At 50.0% G+C, this 17,523-nt stretch overlaps 1 protein-coding gene across 2 annotated transcripts in view; it reads left to right on the top strand.

Annotated features, from left to right (window-relative positions):
- Positions 1-17,523, top strand: part of AGL (amylo-alpha-1, 6-glucosidase, 4-alpha-glucanotransferase) — a 397,512-nt gene that overhangs the window by 218,151 nt on the left and 161,838 nt on the right. The gene's annotated exons all lie outside the window — the stretch shown is intronic.

The raw sequence follows: 17,523 nt of genomic DNA on the forward strand, positions 1-17,523 counted from the left end.
TGTGACCCTATAGCTCCCTCCTGCTGGGGTACTGGGGTGTGACCCTATAGCTTCCTTCTGCTGGGGTACAGGGAAGTGATCCTATAGCTTCACCCTGCTGGGGTACAGGGGTATGACCCTATAGCTTCCTTCTGCTGGGGTACTGGGGTGTGACCCTATAGCTGCTTACTGCTGGGGTACTGGGGTGTGATCCTATACCTGCCTCCGACTGGGGTACTAGGGTGTGACCCTATAGCTACTTCCTGCTTGGGGTACTGGGGTGTGACCCTATAGCTGTTTCCTGCTGAGGTGTGACCCTATAGCTGCTTCTAAATGGGGTGTGACCCTAAAGCTGCTTTCTGCTGGGGTGTGACCCTATAGCTGCTTCTAAATGGGGTGTGACCCTAAAGCTGCTTTCTGCTGGTGTGTGACCATATAGCTGCTTCCTGCTGGGGTGTGACCCTATAGCTGCTTCCTGCTGGGGGTGTGACCCTATTGCTGCTTCCTACTGGGGTGTGACCCTATTGCTGCTTCCTACTGGGGTGTGACCCTATTGCTGCTTCCTGCTCGGGTGTGACCCTATAGCTGCTTCCTGCTGGGGGTGTGACCCTATAGCTGCTTCCTGCTGGGGGTGTGACCCTATTGCTGCTTCCTACTGGGGTGTGACCCTATTGCTGCTTCCTGCTCGGGTGTGACCCTATAGCTGCTTCCTGCTGGGGGTGTGACCCTATAGCTGCTTCCTGCTGGGGGTGTGACCCTATAGCTGCTTCCTGCTGGGGGTGTGACCCTATAGCTTCATCCTGCTGGGGTACAGGGGTGTGACCCTATAGCTTCTTCCTGCTGGGGTACAGGGGCGTGATCCTATAGCTTCTTCCTGCTGGGGTACTGGGGTGTGATCCTATAGCTTCTTCCTGCTGGGGTACAGGGGTGTGACCCTATAGCTTCTTCCTGCTGGGGTACTGGGGTGTGATCCTATAGCTTCTTCCTGCTGGGGTACTGGGGTGTGACCCTATAGCTTCTTCCTGCTGGGGTACTGGGGTGTGACCTTATAGCTTCTTCCTGCTGGGGTACTGGGGTGTGACCCTATAGCTTCTTCCTGCTGGGGTACAGGGCTGTGACCCTATAGCTTCCTCCTGCCGGGGTACTGGGGTGTGACCCTATAACTTCTTCCTGCTTGGGTACTGGGGTGTGACCCTATAGCTTCTTCCTGCTGGGGTACAGGGCTGTGACCCTATAGCTTCCTCCTGCTTGAGTACTGGGGTGTGACACTATAGTTGCTTCCTGCTGGGTTGTGACCCTATAGTTGCTTCCTGCTGGGGTGTGACCCTATAGCTACTTTCTTGTGGAGTACTGGGCTGTGACCCTATAGTTGCTTCCTGCTGGGGTGTGACCCTATAGTTGCTTCCTGCTAGGGTGTGACCCTATAGCTGCTTCCTGCTGGGGTGTGACCCTATAGCTGCTTCCTGCTTGGGTGTTACCCTATAGTTGCTTCCTGCTCAGGTGTGACCCTATAGCTGCTTCCTGCTGGGGTGTGACCCTAAAGCGGCTTCTTGCTGGGGTGTGACCCTATAGTTGCTTCCTGCTGGGGTGTGACCCTATAGCTGCTTCTTGCTGGGGTGTGACCCTATAGCTGCTTCCTGCTGGGGGTGTGACATTATAGCTGCTTCCTGCTGGGGGTGTGACCCTATAGCTGCTTCTTGCTGGGGTGTGACCCTATAGCTGCTTCCTGCTGGGGGTGTTACCCTATAGTTGCTTCCTGCTCAGGTGTGACCCTATAGCTGCTTCCTGCTGCGGTGTGACCCTAAAGCTGCTTTTTGCTGGGGTGTGACCCTATAGCTGCTTCCTGCTGGGGTACTGGGGTGTGACCCTATAGTTACTTCCTGCTGGGGTGTGACCCTATAGCTGCTTCCTGCTGGGGTACTGGGGTGTGACCCTATAGTTGCTTCTTGCTGGGGTACAGGGGTGTGACCCTATAGCAGCTTCTTGCTGAGCTGTGACCCTATAGTTACTTCCTTCCTGGGTGTGACCCTATAGCTGCTTCCTGCCTGGGTGTGACCCTATAGCTGCTTCCTGCTGGGGGTGTGACCCTATAGGTGCTTCCTGCTGGGGTACTGGGGGTGACCCTATAGCTGCTTCCTGCTGGGGTACTGGGGGTGACCCTATAGCTGCTTCCTGCTGGGGTACTGGGGTGTGACCCTATAGCTGCTTCCTGCTGGGGTACTGGGTGTGACCCTATAGCTGCTTCCTGCTGGGGTACTGGGGTGTGACCCTATAGCTGCTTCCTGCTGGGGGTGTGACCTTATAGTTGCTTCCTGCTGGGGTACTGGGGGTGACCCTATAGCTGCTTCCTGCTGGGGAACTGGGTTGTGACCCTATAGTTGCTTCCTACTGGGGTGTGACCCTATAACTGCTTCCTGCTGGGGTACTGGGGTACGACCCTATAGTTGCTTCCTGCTGGGGTACTGGGGTGCGACCCTATAGCTGCTTCCTGCTGGGGTACTGGGGTGCGACCCTATAGCTGCTTCCTGCTGGGGTACTGGGGTGTGACCCTATAGCTGCTTCCTGCTGGGGTACTGGGGTGTGACCTTATAGCTGCTTCCTGCTGGGGTACTGGGGTGTGACCCTATAGCTGCTTCCTGCTGGGGTACTGGGGTGTGACCTTATAGCTGCTTCCTGCTGGGGTACTGGGGTGTGACCCTTTAGCTGCTTCCTGCTGGGGTACTGGGGTGTGACCTTATAGCTGCTTCCTGCTGGGGTACTGGGGTGTGACCCTATAGCTTCTTCCTGCTGGGGTACTGGGTTGTGACCCTATAGCTGCTTCCTGCTGGGGTACTGGGGTGTGAATCTATAGCTGCTTCCTGCTGGGGTACTGTGGTGTGACCCTGTAGCTGCTTCCTGCTGGGGTTCTGGGGTGCGACCCTAGAGCTGCTTCCTGCTGGGGTACTGGGGTGCGACCCTATAGCTTCTTCCTGCTAGGGTACAGGGTTGTGACCTTATAGCTTCCTTCTGGGGTACAGGGTGTGACCCTATAGCTTCTTCCTGCTAGGGTACAGGGTTGTGACCCTATAGCTTCTTCCTGCCTGGGTACTAGGGTGTGACCCTATAGCTTCTTCTTCCTGGGTACTGGGGTGTGACCCTATAGCTTCCTCCTGCCTGGGTACTGGGGTGTGACCCTATAGCATCCTCCTGCCTGGGTACTGGGGTGTGACCCTATAGCTTCCTCCTGCCTGGGTACTGGGGTGTGACCCTATAGTTTCTTCCTGCTGGGGTACTAGGTTGTGACCCTATAGCTTCCTTCTGCTGGGGTACTGGGGTGTGACCCTATAGCTGCTTACTGCTGGGGTACTGGGGTGTGATCCTATACCTGCCTCCGACTGGGGTACTAGGGTGTGACCCTATAGCTACTTCCTGCTTGGGGTACTGGGGTGTGACCCTATAGCTGTTTCCTGCTGAGGTGTGACCCTATAGCTGCTTCTAAATGGGGTGTGACCCTAAAGCTGCTTTCTGCTGGGGTGTGACCCTATAGCTGCTTCTAAATGGGGTGTGACCCTATAGCTGCTTCTAAATGGGGTGTGACCCTAAAGCTGCTTCCTGCTGGGGGTGTGACCCTATAGCTGCTTCCTGCTGGGGTGTGACCCTATAGCTGCTTCCTGCTGGGGGTGTGACCCTATAGCTGCTTCCTGCTGGGGGTGTGACCCTATAGCTGCTTCCTACTGGGGTGTGACCCTATAGCTGCTTCCTACTGGGGTGTGACCCTATTGCTGCTTCCTGCTGGGGGTGTGACCCTATAGCTGCTTCCTGCTGGGGGTGTGACCCTATAGCTGCTTCCTGCTGGGGGGGTGACCCTATAGCTGCTTCCTGCTGGGGGTGTGACCCTATTGCTGCTTCCTACTGGGGTGTGACCCTATTGCTGCTTCCTGCTCGGGTGTGACCCTATAGCTACTTCCTGCTGGGGGTATGACCCTATAGCTGCTTCCTGCTGGGGGTGTGACCCTATAGCTGCTTCCTACTGGGGTGTGACCCTATAGCTGCTTCCTGCTGGGGGTGTGACCCTATAGCTGCTTCCTGCTGGGGGTGTGACCCTATAGCTGCTTCCTGCTGGGGGTGTGACCCTATAGCTGCTTCCTGCTGGGGTACTGGGGTGTGACCCTATAGCAGCTTCTTGCTGGGGTGTTACCCTAAAGCTGCTTTTTGCTGGGGTGTGACCCTAAAGCTGCTTTTTGCTGGGGTGTGACCCTAAAGCTGCTTTTTGCTGGGGTGTGACCCTAAAGCTGCTTTTTGCTGGGGTGTGACCCTAAAGCTGCTTTTTGCTGGGGTGTGACCCTAAAGCTGCTTTTTGCTGGGGTGTGGCCCTATAGTTACTTCCTGCTGGGGTGTGACCCTATAGCTGCTTCCTGCTGGGGTGTGACCCTATAGTTGTTTCCTGCTGGGGTACTGGGGTGTGACCCTATAGCTGCTTCCTGCTGGGGTATTGGGGTGTGACCCTATAGCTTCTTCCTGCTGGGGTACTGGGGTGTGACCCTATAGCTGCTTCCTGCTGGGGTACTGGGGTGTGACCCTATAGCTGCTTCCTGCTGGGGTACTGGGGTGTGACCCTTTAGCTGCTTCCTGCTGGGGTACTGGGGTGTGACCCTTTAGCTGTTTCCTGCTGGGGTACTGGGGTGTGACCCTATAGCTGCTTCCTGCTGGGGTACTGGGGTATGACCCTATAGCTGCTTCCTGCTGGGGTACATGGGTGTGACCCTATAGCTGCTTTTTGCTGGGGTTCTGGGGGTGGTGACCCTATAGCTGCTTCCTGCTGGGGTACTGGGGTGTGACCCTATAGTTGCTTTTTTTCTGGGGTACTGGGGGTGTGACCCTATAGCTACTACCTGCTGGTATGTGACCCTATAGCTGCTTCCTGCTGGGGGTGTGACCCTATAGCTGCTTCCTGCTGGGGTACTGGGATGCGACCCTATTACTGCTTCCTGCTAGGGTACTGGGATGCGACCCTATAGCTGCTTCCTGCTGGGGTACTGGGGTATGACCCTATAGCTGCTTCCTGCTGGGGTACTGGGGTGTGACCCTATAGCTGCTTCCTGCTGGGGTGTGACCATATAGCTGATTCCTGCTGGGGGTGAAACCCTATTGCTGCTTCCTGCTGGGGTTGTGACCCTATAAGGTGCTTCCTGCTGGGGTAATGGGGTGTGACCCTATAGCTGCTTCCTGCTGGGGTACTGGGGTGTGACCCTATAGCTGCTTCCTGCTGGGGTGTGACCATATAGCTGCTTCCTGCTGGGGGTGTAATCCTATTGCTGCTTCCTGCTGGGGGTGTGACCCTATAAGGTGCTTCCTGCTGGGGTAATGGGGTGTGACCCTATAGCTGCTTCCTGCTGGGGTACTGGGGTGTGACCCTATAGCTGCTTCTTGCTGGGGTGTGACCCTATAGCTGCTTCCTGCTGGGGTACTGGGGTGTGACCCTATAGCTGCTTCCTGCTGGGGTACTGGGGTGTGACCCTATAGCTGCTTCCTGCTAGGGTACTGGGGTGTGACCCTATAGCTGCTTCCTGCTACGGTACTGGGGTGTGACCCTATAGCTGCTTACTTCTGGGGTACTGGGGTGTGACCCTATAGCTTCTTCCTGCTGGGGTACTGGGGTGTGACCCTATAACTGCTTCCTGCTGGGGTACTGGAGTATGACCCTATAGCTGCTTCCTGCTGAGGTACTGGGGTGTGACCCTATAGCTGCTTCCTGCTGGGATACTGGGGTGTGACCCTATAGCTGCTTCCTGCTGGAGTACTGGGGTGTGACCCTATAGCTGCTTCCTGCTGGGGTACTGGGGTGTGACCCTATAGCTGCTTCCTGCTGGGGTACTGGGGTGTGACCCTATAGCTGCTTCCTGCTGGGGTACTGGGGTGTGACCCTATAGCTTCTTCCTGCTGGGGTACTGGGGTGTGACCCTATAGCTTCTTCCTGCTGGGGTTCTGGGGTGTGACCCTATAGCTGCTTCCTGTTGGGGTACTGAGGTTTGACCCTATAGCTGCCTGCTTCCTGCTGGGGTACTGGGGTGTGACCCTATAGCTGCTTCCTGCTGGGGTACTGGGGTGTGACCCTATAGCTGCTTCCTGCTGGGGTACTGGGGTGTGACCCTATAGCTGCTTCCTGCTGGGGTACTGGGGTGTGACCCTATAGTTATTTCCTGCTGGGGTACTGGGGTGTGACCCTATAGCTGCTTCCTGCTGGGGTACTGGGATGTGACAGTATAGCTGCTTCCTGCTGGGGATGTGACCCTATAGTACCTTCCTGCTGGGGTACTGGGGTGTGACCCTATAGCTGCTTCCTGGTGGGGTACTGGGGGTGTGACCCTATAGCTGCTTTCTGCTGGGGGGGTGACCCTATAGCTGCTTCCTGTCTGGATGTGACCCTATAGTTGCTTCCTGCTGGGGTACTGGGGTGTGACCCTATAGCTGCTTCCTGCTGGGGTACTGGGGTGTGACCCTATAGCTGCTTACTGCTGGGGTACTGGGGTGTGACCCTATAGCTTCTTCCTGCTGGGGTACAGGGGTGTGATCCTATAGCTTCATCCTGCTGGGGTGTGACCCTATAGTTGCTTCTTGCTTGGGTACTGGGGGTGTGACCCTATAGCTGCTTCCTGCTTGGGTAATGGGGTGTGACCCTATAGCTGCTTACTGCTGGGGTACTGGGGTGTGACCCTATAGCTGCTTACTGCTGGGGTACTGGGGTGTGACCCTATAGCTTCTTCCTGCTGGGGTACAGGGGTGTGATCCTATAGCTTCATCCTGCTGGGGTGTGACCCTATAGCTTCATCCTGCTTGGGTACTGGGGTGTGACCCTATAGCTGCTTCCTGCTGGGGTACTGGGGTGTGACCCTATTGCTGCTTCCTGCTGGGGTACTGAGGTGTGACCCTATAGCTGCTTCTTGCTGGGGTGTGACCCTATAGCTGCTTCCTGCTGTGGTACTGGGGTGTGACCCTATAGCTGCTTCCTGCTGGGGTACTGGGGTGTGACCCTATAGCTGTTTCCTGCTAGGGTACTGGGGTGTGACCCTATAGCTGCTTCCTGCTGGGGTACTGGGGTGTGACCCTATAGCTGCTTACTGCTGGGGTACTGGGGTGTGACCCTATAACTGCTTCCTTCTGGGGTACTGGGGTATGACCCTATAGCTGCTTCCTGCTGAGGTACTGGGGTGTGACCCTATAGTTGCTTCCTGCTGGGGTACTGGGGTTTGACCCTATAGCTGCTTCCTGCTGGGGTACTGGGGTGTGACCCTATAGCTGCTTCCTGCTGGGGTACTGAGGTGTGACCCTATAGCTGCTTCCTGCTGGGGTACTGGGGTGTGACCCTATAGCTGCTTCCTGCTGGGGTACTGGGGTGTGACCCTATAGCTGCATCCTGCTTGGGTACTGGGGGTGTGACCCTATAGCTGCTTCCTGTCTGGATGTGACCCTATAGCTGCTTCCTGCTGGGGTACTGGGGTTTGACCCTATAGCTGCTTCCTACTGGGATGTGACCCTATAGCTGCTTCCTGCTGGGGTACTGAGGTGTGACCCTATAGCTTCTTCTTGCTGGGGTGTGACCCTATAGCTGCTTCCTGCTGTGGTACTGGGGTGTGACCCTATAGCTGCTTCCTGCTGGGGTACTGGGGTGTGACCGTATAGCTGCTTCCCGCTGGGGATGTGACCCTATAGTACCTTCCTGCTGGGGTACTGGGGTGTGACCCTATAGTTGCTTCCTGCTGGGGTACTGGGGTGTGACCCTATAGCTGCTTCCTGCTGGGGTACTGGGGTGTGACCCTATAGCTGCTTCCTGCTGGGGTACTGGGGTGTGACCCTATAGCTGCTTACTGCTGGGGTACTGGGGTGTGACCCTATAGCTTCTCTCTGCTGGGGTGTGACCCTATAGCTGCTTCCTGCTGGGGTACTGGGGTGTGACCCTATAGCTGCTTCCTGCTGTGGTACTGGGGTGTGACCCTATAGCTGCTTTCTGCTGGGGTACTGGGGTGTGACCGTATAGCTGCTTCCTGCTGGGGATGTGACACTATAGTACCTTCCTGCTGGGGTACTGGGGTGTGACCCTATAGCTGCTTCTTGCTTGGGTACTGGGGGTGTGACCCTATAGCTGCTTTCTGCTGGGGGGGGGGGTGACCCTATAGCTGCTTCCTGTCTGGATGTGACCCTATAGTTGCTTCCTGCTGGGGTACTGGGGTGTGACTCTATAGCTGCTTCCTGCTGGGGTACTGGGGTGTGACCCTATAGCTGCTTCCTGGTGGGGTACTGGGGTTTGACCCTATAGCTGCTTCCTGCTGGTGGTGTGACCCTATAGTTGCTTCCTGCTGGGGTACTGGGGTGTGACCCTATAGCTGCTTCCTGGTGGGGTACTGGTGTGTGACCCTATAGCTGCTTCCTGGTGGGGTACTGGGGTGTGACCCTATAGTTGCTTCTTGCTTGGGTACTGGGGGTGTGACCCTATAGCTGCTTCCTGTCTGGGTTTGACCCTATAGCTGCTTCCTGCTGGGGGTGTGACCCTATAGTTGCTTCCTGCTGGGGTACTGGGGTGTGACCCTATAGCTGCTTCCTGGTGGGGTACTGGGGTGTGACCCTATAGCTGCTTCCTGGTGGGGTACTGGGGTGTGACCCTATAGTTGCTTCTTGCTTGGGTACTGGGGGTGTGACCCTATAGCTGCTTCCTGGTGGGGTACTGGGGTGTGACCCTATAGTTGCTTCTTGCTTGGGTACTGGGGGTGTGACGCTATAGCTGCTTCCTGGTGGGGTACTGGGGTGTGACCGTATAGTTGCTTCTTGCTTGGGTACTGGGGGTGTGACCCTATAGCTGCTTCCTGTCTGGGTGTGACCCTATAGTTGCTTCCTGCTGGGGTACTGGGGTTTGACCCTATAGCTGCTTCCTGCTGGGGTACTGGGGTGTGACCCTATAGCTGCTTCCTGGTGGGGTACTGGGGGTGTGACCCTATAGCTGCTTCCTGCTGGGGTACTGGGGTGTGACCCTATAGCTTCTTCCTGCTGGGGTACTGGGGTGTGACCCTATAGCTGCTTCCTGCTGGGGTACTGGGGTGTGACCCTATAGCTGCTTCCTGCTGTGGTACTGGGGTGTGACCCTATAGCTTCTTCCTGCTGGGGTACTGGGGTGTGACCGTATAGCTGCTTCCTGCTGGGGATGTGACACTATAGTACCTTCCTGCTGGGGTACTGGGGTGTGACCCTATAGTTGCTTCCTGCTGGGGTACTGGGGTGTGACCCTATAGTTGCTTCCTGGTGGGGTACTGGCGTGTGACCCTATAGTTGCTTCTTGCTTGGGTACTGGGGGTGTGACCCTATAGCTGCTTCCTGTCTGGATGTGACCCTATAGTTGCTTCCTGCTGGGGTACTGGGGTGTGACCCTATAGCTGCTTCCTGCTGGGGTACTGGGGTGTGACCCTATAGCTGCTTCCTGCTGGGGTACTGGGGTGTGACCCTATAGTTATTTCCTGCTGGGGTACTGGGGTGTGACCCTATAGCTGCTTCCTGGTGGGGTACTGGGGTGTGACCCTATAGCTGCTTCCTGGTGGGATACTGGGGTGTGACCCTATAGTTGCTTCTTGCTTGGGTACTGGGGGTGTGACCCTATAGCTGCTTCCTGCTGGGGTACTGGGGTGTGACCCTATAGTTGCTTCTTGCTTGGGTACTGGGGGTGTGACCCTATAGCTGCTTCCTGGTGGGGTACTGGGGTGTGACCCTATAGCTGCTTCTTGCTTGGGTACTGGGGGTGTGACCCTATAGCTGCTTCCTGTCTGGGTGTGACCCTATAGTTGCTTCCTGCTGGGGTACTGGGGTGTGACCTTATAGCTGCTTCCTGCTGGGGTACTGGGGTGTGACCCTATAGCTGCTTCCTGCTGGGGTACTGGGGTGTGACCCTATAGCTGCTTCCTGGTGGGGTACTGGGGGTGTGACCCTATAGTTGCTTCTTGCTTGGGTACTGGGGGTGTGACCCTGTAGCTGCTTCCTGCTGGGGTACTGGGGTGTGATCGGCAGCAATACTGCTACTCCTTAAGTGTAAAAATATTATTTGTGGTTGAGTATTTGGCTGTATTAAGTATAGACCAATGGTTTGGGTGAAGCGCTGAATCTAATCTCCACTGCCTTACTGAAGGAACTATCCCCTTCCTGGATAGTAACAATTTAAATCACCAAAAAATATTAAGAAACAGTAGGCGCATAAAGCGGGAGATAAGGTGGATATGTCTATTAGAAATCTCTATTAAATATAGACAGGATAATAATTTCAAATGTACCGTTGATGTATAATCATAAATATTTATTCAAATTAAAAAATTCAAAATAATAAAAATAATACCAATGTTCAATCACTCTCAACTATAGTTGTTCATGCAGCCATTCACACACTTCCTAAAACTCTAAAATATATCAGAATAATTCAAATTATATAAATGCAATCTAGATGAAGTATAGAATGCGCGGGAGCTCTTAATATAACCTTAAATGTGATGTGAAATGAAATAGATTGTGTTACAAATCTATAAATGGGATCAATGTCCCAAGAATGATATAAACTAATTGTGGATAATCATTGAGATTGAAAATGCAATTAGGGTTTCCAGATGTCCTCCCTAAAAACATTTTTTTGCCAACTAAAAGGTGATTAGGTTTTCTCAAAACACTGAAAATACTTCATACCGGCCTCATCGAAAAATACAAAAATATTGGCTGCAGGATATAAAGGGATAGGAAATTAAATCTGCATGGTTCAGATAGAAACGGTCATTTTAATAAACTTTAAATTTCATATCCATTTTAAAATGTGCTTTGTTCTCTTGGTATCCCTTGTTGAAAATGAATACACACATATCCTACACTAGTGGGAGCTAGCTTCTAATTGGTGCCTGCACACATTTGTCTCTTGTGATTGGCTGACTAGATGTATTCAGCTAGCTCTCAGTAGTGCTCTTCATCACAGGATAACAAGAGAATAAAGCACATTTGATAATGTAAGTAAATTGGAAAATTGTTTGAAATTGTTCTGTCTGAATCATGAAAGAAAATGTGGGGTTTTCCTGTCCCTTTAATTTCTCTTGTTAAGTGTATCCAGTCCACGGATCATCCATTACTTATGGGATATTAACTCCTCCCCAACAGGAAGTGCAAGAGGATTCACCCAGCAGAGCTGCTATATAGCTCCTCCCCTAACTGCCATTACCAGTCATTCTCTTGCACCCAACGAATAGATAGGATGTGTGAGAGGACTGTGGTGATTATACTTAGTTTCATACCTTCAATCAAAAGTTTGTTATTTTATAATAGCACCGGAGTGTGTTATTCCTTCTCTGGTAGAATTTGAAGAAGAATCTACTTGAGTTTTTCTATGATTTTAGCCGGAGTAGTTAAGATCATATTGCTGTTTCTCGGCCATCTGAGGAGAGGTAAACTTCAGATCAGGGGACAGCGGGCAGATTAATCTGCAAAGAGGTATGTAGCAGCTTATTATTTTCTGACAATGGAATTGATGAGAAAATTCTGCCATACCGATATAATGTAAACTCAGCCTTAAATGCAGTAGCAGCAACTGGTATCAGGCTGTCATGTATGTATATTTTACACTTCAGTATTCTGGGGAATGGCACTTCACTGGAATTATACTGTATGCATAAAACTTTAGCCTAATTTGCAGGGACTAGCAACAGGCTTTTTAATAACACTCAATTTATTAATGTTAAACGTTTTTTGCTGGCATGTAAAATCGTTTAATTTTCTGAGGTACTGGGTGAAAAAATATTTTGGGCACTATTTTTTTCCACTTGGCAGTCGTTTTATTTAATTTATGACAGTTTACTGATCTCTCTCACTGTTATGTGTGAGGGGGAGGGGCCTTTTTTGGTGCTTTTGCTACGCATCAAAAAATTCAGTCAGAAGTTTATTGTCTTCCCTGCATGATCCGGTTCATCTCTACAGAACTCAGGGGTCTTCAAAACTTGTTTTGAGGGAGGTAATCACTCACAGCAGAGCTGTGAGATTGTAGTTGACTGTGATAAAAAAAAACGTTTATTTCTGTATTTTTTTTTTTTTTTTTTTTCTGCTATCAGGGTTAGTTATCCTTTGCTAATGGGAGCAATCCTTTGCTAAAATTGTGTTTTTTACAAAGATTTGATGCTATAACTTTTCAGTTTATTAATTTTCAACTGTCATAACTTTTTCTGTGCTTCTTATAGGCACAGTACGTTTTCATATTATAGTAAATTACTTGAAAAGTATTTCCAAGTTGCTAGTTTATTTGCTAGTGTGTTAAGAGTTAGTACTGGCATTTCTAAGGTCGCATGGATAGAAGGTGAACGAAAAGAAGAGTTCTCTCTTTCCACTCACAAGAGTTCCCTTCTTGGGGACTCTTATAGATTCTGTAGAAATGAAGATTTACCTGACAGAAGACAGGTTAACAAAGCTTCAAAATGCATGCCGTGTCCTTCATTCCATTCAACACCCGTCAGTAGCTCAATGCATGGAGGTGATCGGCTTAATGGTAGCAGCAATGGACATAGTACCCTTTGCACGTCTACATCTCAGACCGCTGCAATTGTGCATGCTAAGTCAGTGGAATGGGGATTACTCAGACTTGTCCCCTACTCTGAATCTGGATCAAGAGACCAGAAATTCTCTTCTATGGTGGCTTTCTCGGCCACATCTGTCCAGGGGGATGCCATTCAGCAGGCCGGACTGGACAATTGTAACAACAGACGCCAGCCTACTAGGTTGGGGCGCTGTCTGGAATTCTCTGAAGGCTCAGGGACAATGGAATCAGGAGGAGAGTCTCCTACCAATAAACATTCTGGAATTGAGAGCAGTTCTCAATGCCCTTCTGGCTTGGCCCCAGTTAACAACTCGGGGGTTCATCAGGTTTCAGTCGGACAACATCACGACTGTAGCTTACATCAACCATCAGGGAGGGACAAGAAGCTCCCTAGCAATGATGGAAGTATCAAAGATAATTCGCTGGGCAGAGTCTCACTCTTGCCACCTGTCAGCAATCCACATCCCGGGAGTGGAGAACTGGGAGGCGGATTTCTTAAGTCGTCAGACTTTTCATCCGGGGGAGTGGGAACTTCATCCGGAGGTCTTTGCCCAAATACTTCGACGTTGGGGCAAACCAGAGATAGATCTCATGGCGTCTCGACAGAACGCCAAGCTTCCTCGTTACGGGTCCAGATCCAGGGATCCGGGAGCGGTTCTGATAAATGCTTTGACAGCACCTTGGACCTTCGGGATGGCTTATGTGTTTCCACCCTTCCCGATGCTTCCTCGATTGATTGCCAGAATCAAACAGGAGAGAGCATCAGTGATTCTAATAGCGCCTGCATGGCCACGCAGGACTTGGTATGCAGATCTAGTGGACATGTCATCCTGTCCACCTTGGTCGCTACCTCTGAAACAGGACCTTCTGATCCAGGGTCCCTTCAAACATCAAAATCTAATTTCTCTGAAGCTGACTGCTTGGAAATTGAACGCTTGATTTTATCAAAACGTGGTTTTTCTGAGTCAGTTATTGATACCTTAATACAGGCTAGGAAGCCTGTTACCAGAAAGATTTACCATAAGATATGGCGCAAATACTTATATTGGTGCGAATCCAAGAGTTACTCATGGAGTAAGGTTAGGATTCCGAGGATATTGTCTTTTCTACAAGAAGGTTTAGAAAAGGGTTTATCCGCTAGTTCCTTAAAGGGACAGATTTCAGCTCTGTCCATTCTTTTACACAAACGTCTGTCAGAAGTTCCGGACGTTCAAGCTTTTTGTCAGGCTTTAGCTAGGATCAAGCCTGTGTTTAAAACTGTTGCTCCACCATGGAGTTTGAACTTAGTTCTTAATGTTTTACAGGGGGTTCCGTTTGAACCCCTTCATTCCATTGATATCAAGTTGTTATCTTGGAAAGTTCTGTTTTTAATGGCTATTTCCTCGGCTCGAAGAGTCTCTGAGTTATCTGCCTTACATTGTGATTCTCCTTATCTGATTTTTCATTCAGACAAGGTAGTTCTGCGTACTAAACCTGGGTTCCTACCTAAGGTGGTCACTAACAGGAATATCAATCAAGAGATTGTGGTTACATCTTTGTGTCCTAATCCTTCTTCGAAAAAGGAACGTCTGCTACACAATCTAGATGTAGTCCGTGCCCTGAAATTTTATCTACAGGCAACTAAGGATTTTCGACAAACGTCTTCCCTGTTTGTCGTTTATTCTGGTCAGAGGAGAGGTCAAAAAGCTTCGGCTACCTCTCTCTCCTTTTGGCTTCGTAGCATAATACGGTTAGCCTATGAGACTGCTGGACAGCAGCCTCCTGAAAGAATTACAGCACATTCTACTAGAGCTGTCGCTTCCACTTGGGCCTTTAAGAATGAGGCTTCTGTTGAACAGATTTGCAAGGCTGCAACTTGGTCTTCTCTTCATACTTTTTCCAAATTTTACAAATTTGACACTTTTGCTTCTTCGGAGGCTGTTTTTGGGAGAAAGGTTCTTCAGGCAGTGGTTCCTTCCGTATAAAGAGCCTGCCTGTCCCTCCCGTCATCCGTGTACTTTAGCTTTGGTATTGGTATCCCATAAGTAATGGATGATCCGTGGACTGGATACACTTAACAAGAGAAAACATAATTTATGCTTACCTGATAAATTTATTTCTCTTGTAGTGTATCCAGTCCACGGCCCGCCCTGTCACTTTAAGGCAGGTAATTTTTCCATTAAACTACAGTCACCACTGTACCCTATGGTTTTCCTTTCTCTGCATGTTTTCGGTCGAATGACTGGTAATGGCAGTTAGGGGAGGAGCTATATAGCAGCTCTGCTGGGTGAATCCTCTTGCACTTCCTGTTGGGGAGGAGTTAATATCCGATAAGTAATGGATGATCCGTGGACTGGATACACTACAAGAGAAATAAATTTATCAGGTAAGCATAAATTATGTTTTTTATAGTGCGCACACTGCTAACCTCGCTCTACGGAGTGAAGTGTCCCTCCCCAGCGAGCTCCATTACTATCAATAGGAGACATCCTGACACTCGCAGGGACTGCCCCTTATTCTTTCCAATGGCATGGAGAGTCCAAAAATCCATTCCAATTACTAGTGGGAATTCAACTTCTGGCCACCAGGAGGAGGCAAAGAACACCCCAGCAAAGCTTTAAGTATCCTCCCACTTCAGACAATTCCCCAGTCATTCTTTGCTTTTGTACATCATGGAGGTGAACGAAGATGGTGTCTGAAGATAATGGGTAGTTTCCCTGCAAGCAAGGATTGGGGTAAAGCTGTGTCCATGTAATCCTCTTGAGTAAGCGTTATGGTGGCTATTAGCTGTTGGAGGTCGGCAGGGAAGTCCTTGCTTCTTCTCCAACAATTTATGCTAACCCCAATATGGAAAGCCAGGGTTGGTTACTCTGCTTTTCTCTTCAGGTCCCTGTCAGAAGTCGTCTGATTCTGTCAGACCTGAGATGCTGTACCTGCCCTGCAGCTGTAATGCACAGATAAGTGCTTTTTGCCTTCTAGGTTAGACGGATAGGGCACTTTTGGGGATTAACTCCTTCAGGTGGAAGTTAAGGGGACTTTAAATCTCTTCAGGTTTGGGATATCATTTTGGGCGGATGGAACAGGGCACTGTACTGCTTATGGGGACTTAAAAGGAGTATAAACATTCTCCTTCATCATTACTGAGGCTGGCTCTTGAGGGGTTAATAGTCAGAGCTGGATTTTTGTTATTTTGTGAAACGATAACCCCTACGTGTTTTGTGACTTCTTACTCTTTATAGCTATTGCACAGTACAGTAAAGGAGTATGCGTTACAGTCGTCATACGGTGAACCGCTTTCACTATGTAATTTATTGTAAAGGGATTTCAGTGCAGCGTTATTCGCGCGCTTTTCCTCCCCTATGGCGCATCTAATTTTACTTGCGGTCACGTGACCGCACGTCTTCTCTTTCGCTAAGTGGATTTCTCCTTAGTCACAGTCCTCAGTTGGTCTGAGGAACGGAGTGCCTTCAGTTTATATTTAGCAGCTGGATCCCTCAGTTTTCTCATTCTGAGTTATTGTGGGAAGGATTTCTACTGCGCTATTGATCTGTTGCTGCAGATACTTTTACCTATAGCCCTGAGCAGTGTTCTTTCACAGGAGGGGTGAGTCTCCCTAGCAGAGCTGGGGATATAGTGGTGCCTGCTTTTTTTGGTCTCTTTCTTTTGACAAATGTTTATATTGTCTTGAGGCTCAGGTTATACCCCCTGTGAAGTTTTGTTCCACATGTGTTAATAAAATGTTACTTTCCAAATCTAAAGATTCCCTCTCAGAGCCATCTGTCTCTCAGGGTATTGTTGTCCAAGGCATGCCTCAGCTTTCTCCCCAGACATCCCCGTCCTTGGCAGTTACACAAGCAGTGCCCTGCGGGTCCTCTCAGTCTGTACCTGGGGGTGTATATTTACCAGGTGATTTTTCTGCACAGCTTACTTCTGCAGTTTCTGCAGCACTGAGCGCCTTATCTATATCAGGTAAACGGAAGAGAAAATCTAAGAACACTTCCTCTAAGTCAGGAATTTCTGATAATGCCAAAGCTGCATTAGTCAGTTTGTCTCGGTTATCTGATGATGATCATTCTTCTATAGCTTCTGAGGGCGAAATTTCTGAGTCTGCTGTGGCCATAACAGCGGATTCAGAGGAGGTTAGTTTTAGATTTAAGCTCAAATACCTCTGTTTGCTATTGAAAGAGGTTATAGCTCCTAAGGTTAATAAACTAAACAGAGTCTTTGATGTCAAACCTAAATCTGTTGAAGTATTTCCTGTTCCATATTGCATGTCAGACATTTCTCAGGAATGGGAGAAGCCGGGTGTTCCATGTTCCCTGTCTCCTGTCTTTAAAAAGATGTTTCCTGTTGCAGACCATTGGCACACGGTTCCTACGTGGATGGAGCTATATCTACATTAGCCAAGAGAAACTCTATTCCTCTTGAGGATAGTACCTCCTTTAAGGATCCTATGGATAGGAAACTGGAATGGTACTTAAGAAAAAAATTTCTTCACCAAGGACTACTATGGCAGCCGGTTGCTAGTATGGCGGCAGTCGCTGGTGCGGTCTCTTACTTATGCAACTCCTTATCAGATCTTATTTTGGAGGAAACTACAGTAGAGGAGATCCAAGATAGGATCAAGGCTTTAAATCAGGCTAACACCTTCATCTGTGATGCCAGTATGCAAGTAGTTTGTGTGAGTGCAAAGACTTCTAGCTTTGCCATTCTATCTCGCAGAGCCTTGTGGTTTAAGTCAGCTGACATGGTGTCCAAGTCTAAACTTCTGTATCTTCCTTATAAAGGTAAGACATTATTTGGTCCTGGTCTGACTGAAATCATTTCCCTGATCACGGATGAAAAGGGAGCTTTTCTGCTTCAGGATAAGAAGGTTAGACCTAAGGGTCGCCAGACTTCTAATTTGTGTTCCTTTCACAACGTTAAGGGACAAAAATCCTCTTCTTCTTCCAAATCTGAACAATCCAAACCCTCATGGAGATCTAACCAGCCTT

The sequence above is a fragment of the Bombina bombina genome, chromosome 10 (genome assembly GCF_027579735.1).
Source record: "Bombina bombina isolate aBomBom1 chromosome 10, aBomBom1.pri, whole genome shotgun sequence".
NCBI classification, from domain to species: domain Eukaryota; kingdom Metazoa; phylum Chordata; class Amphibia; order Anura; family Bombinatoridae; genus Bombina; species Bombina bombina.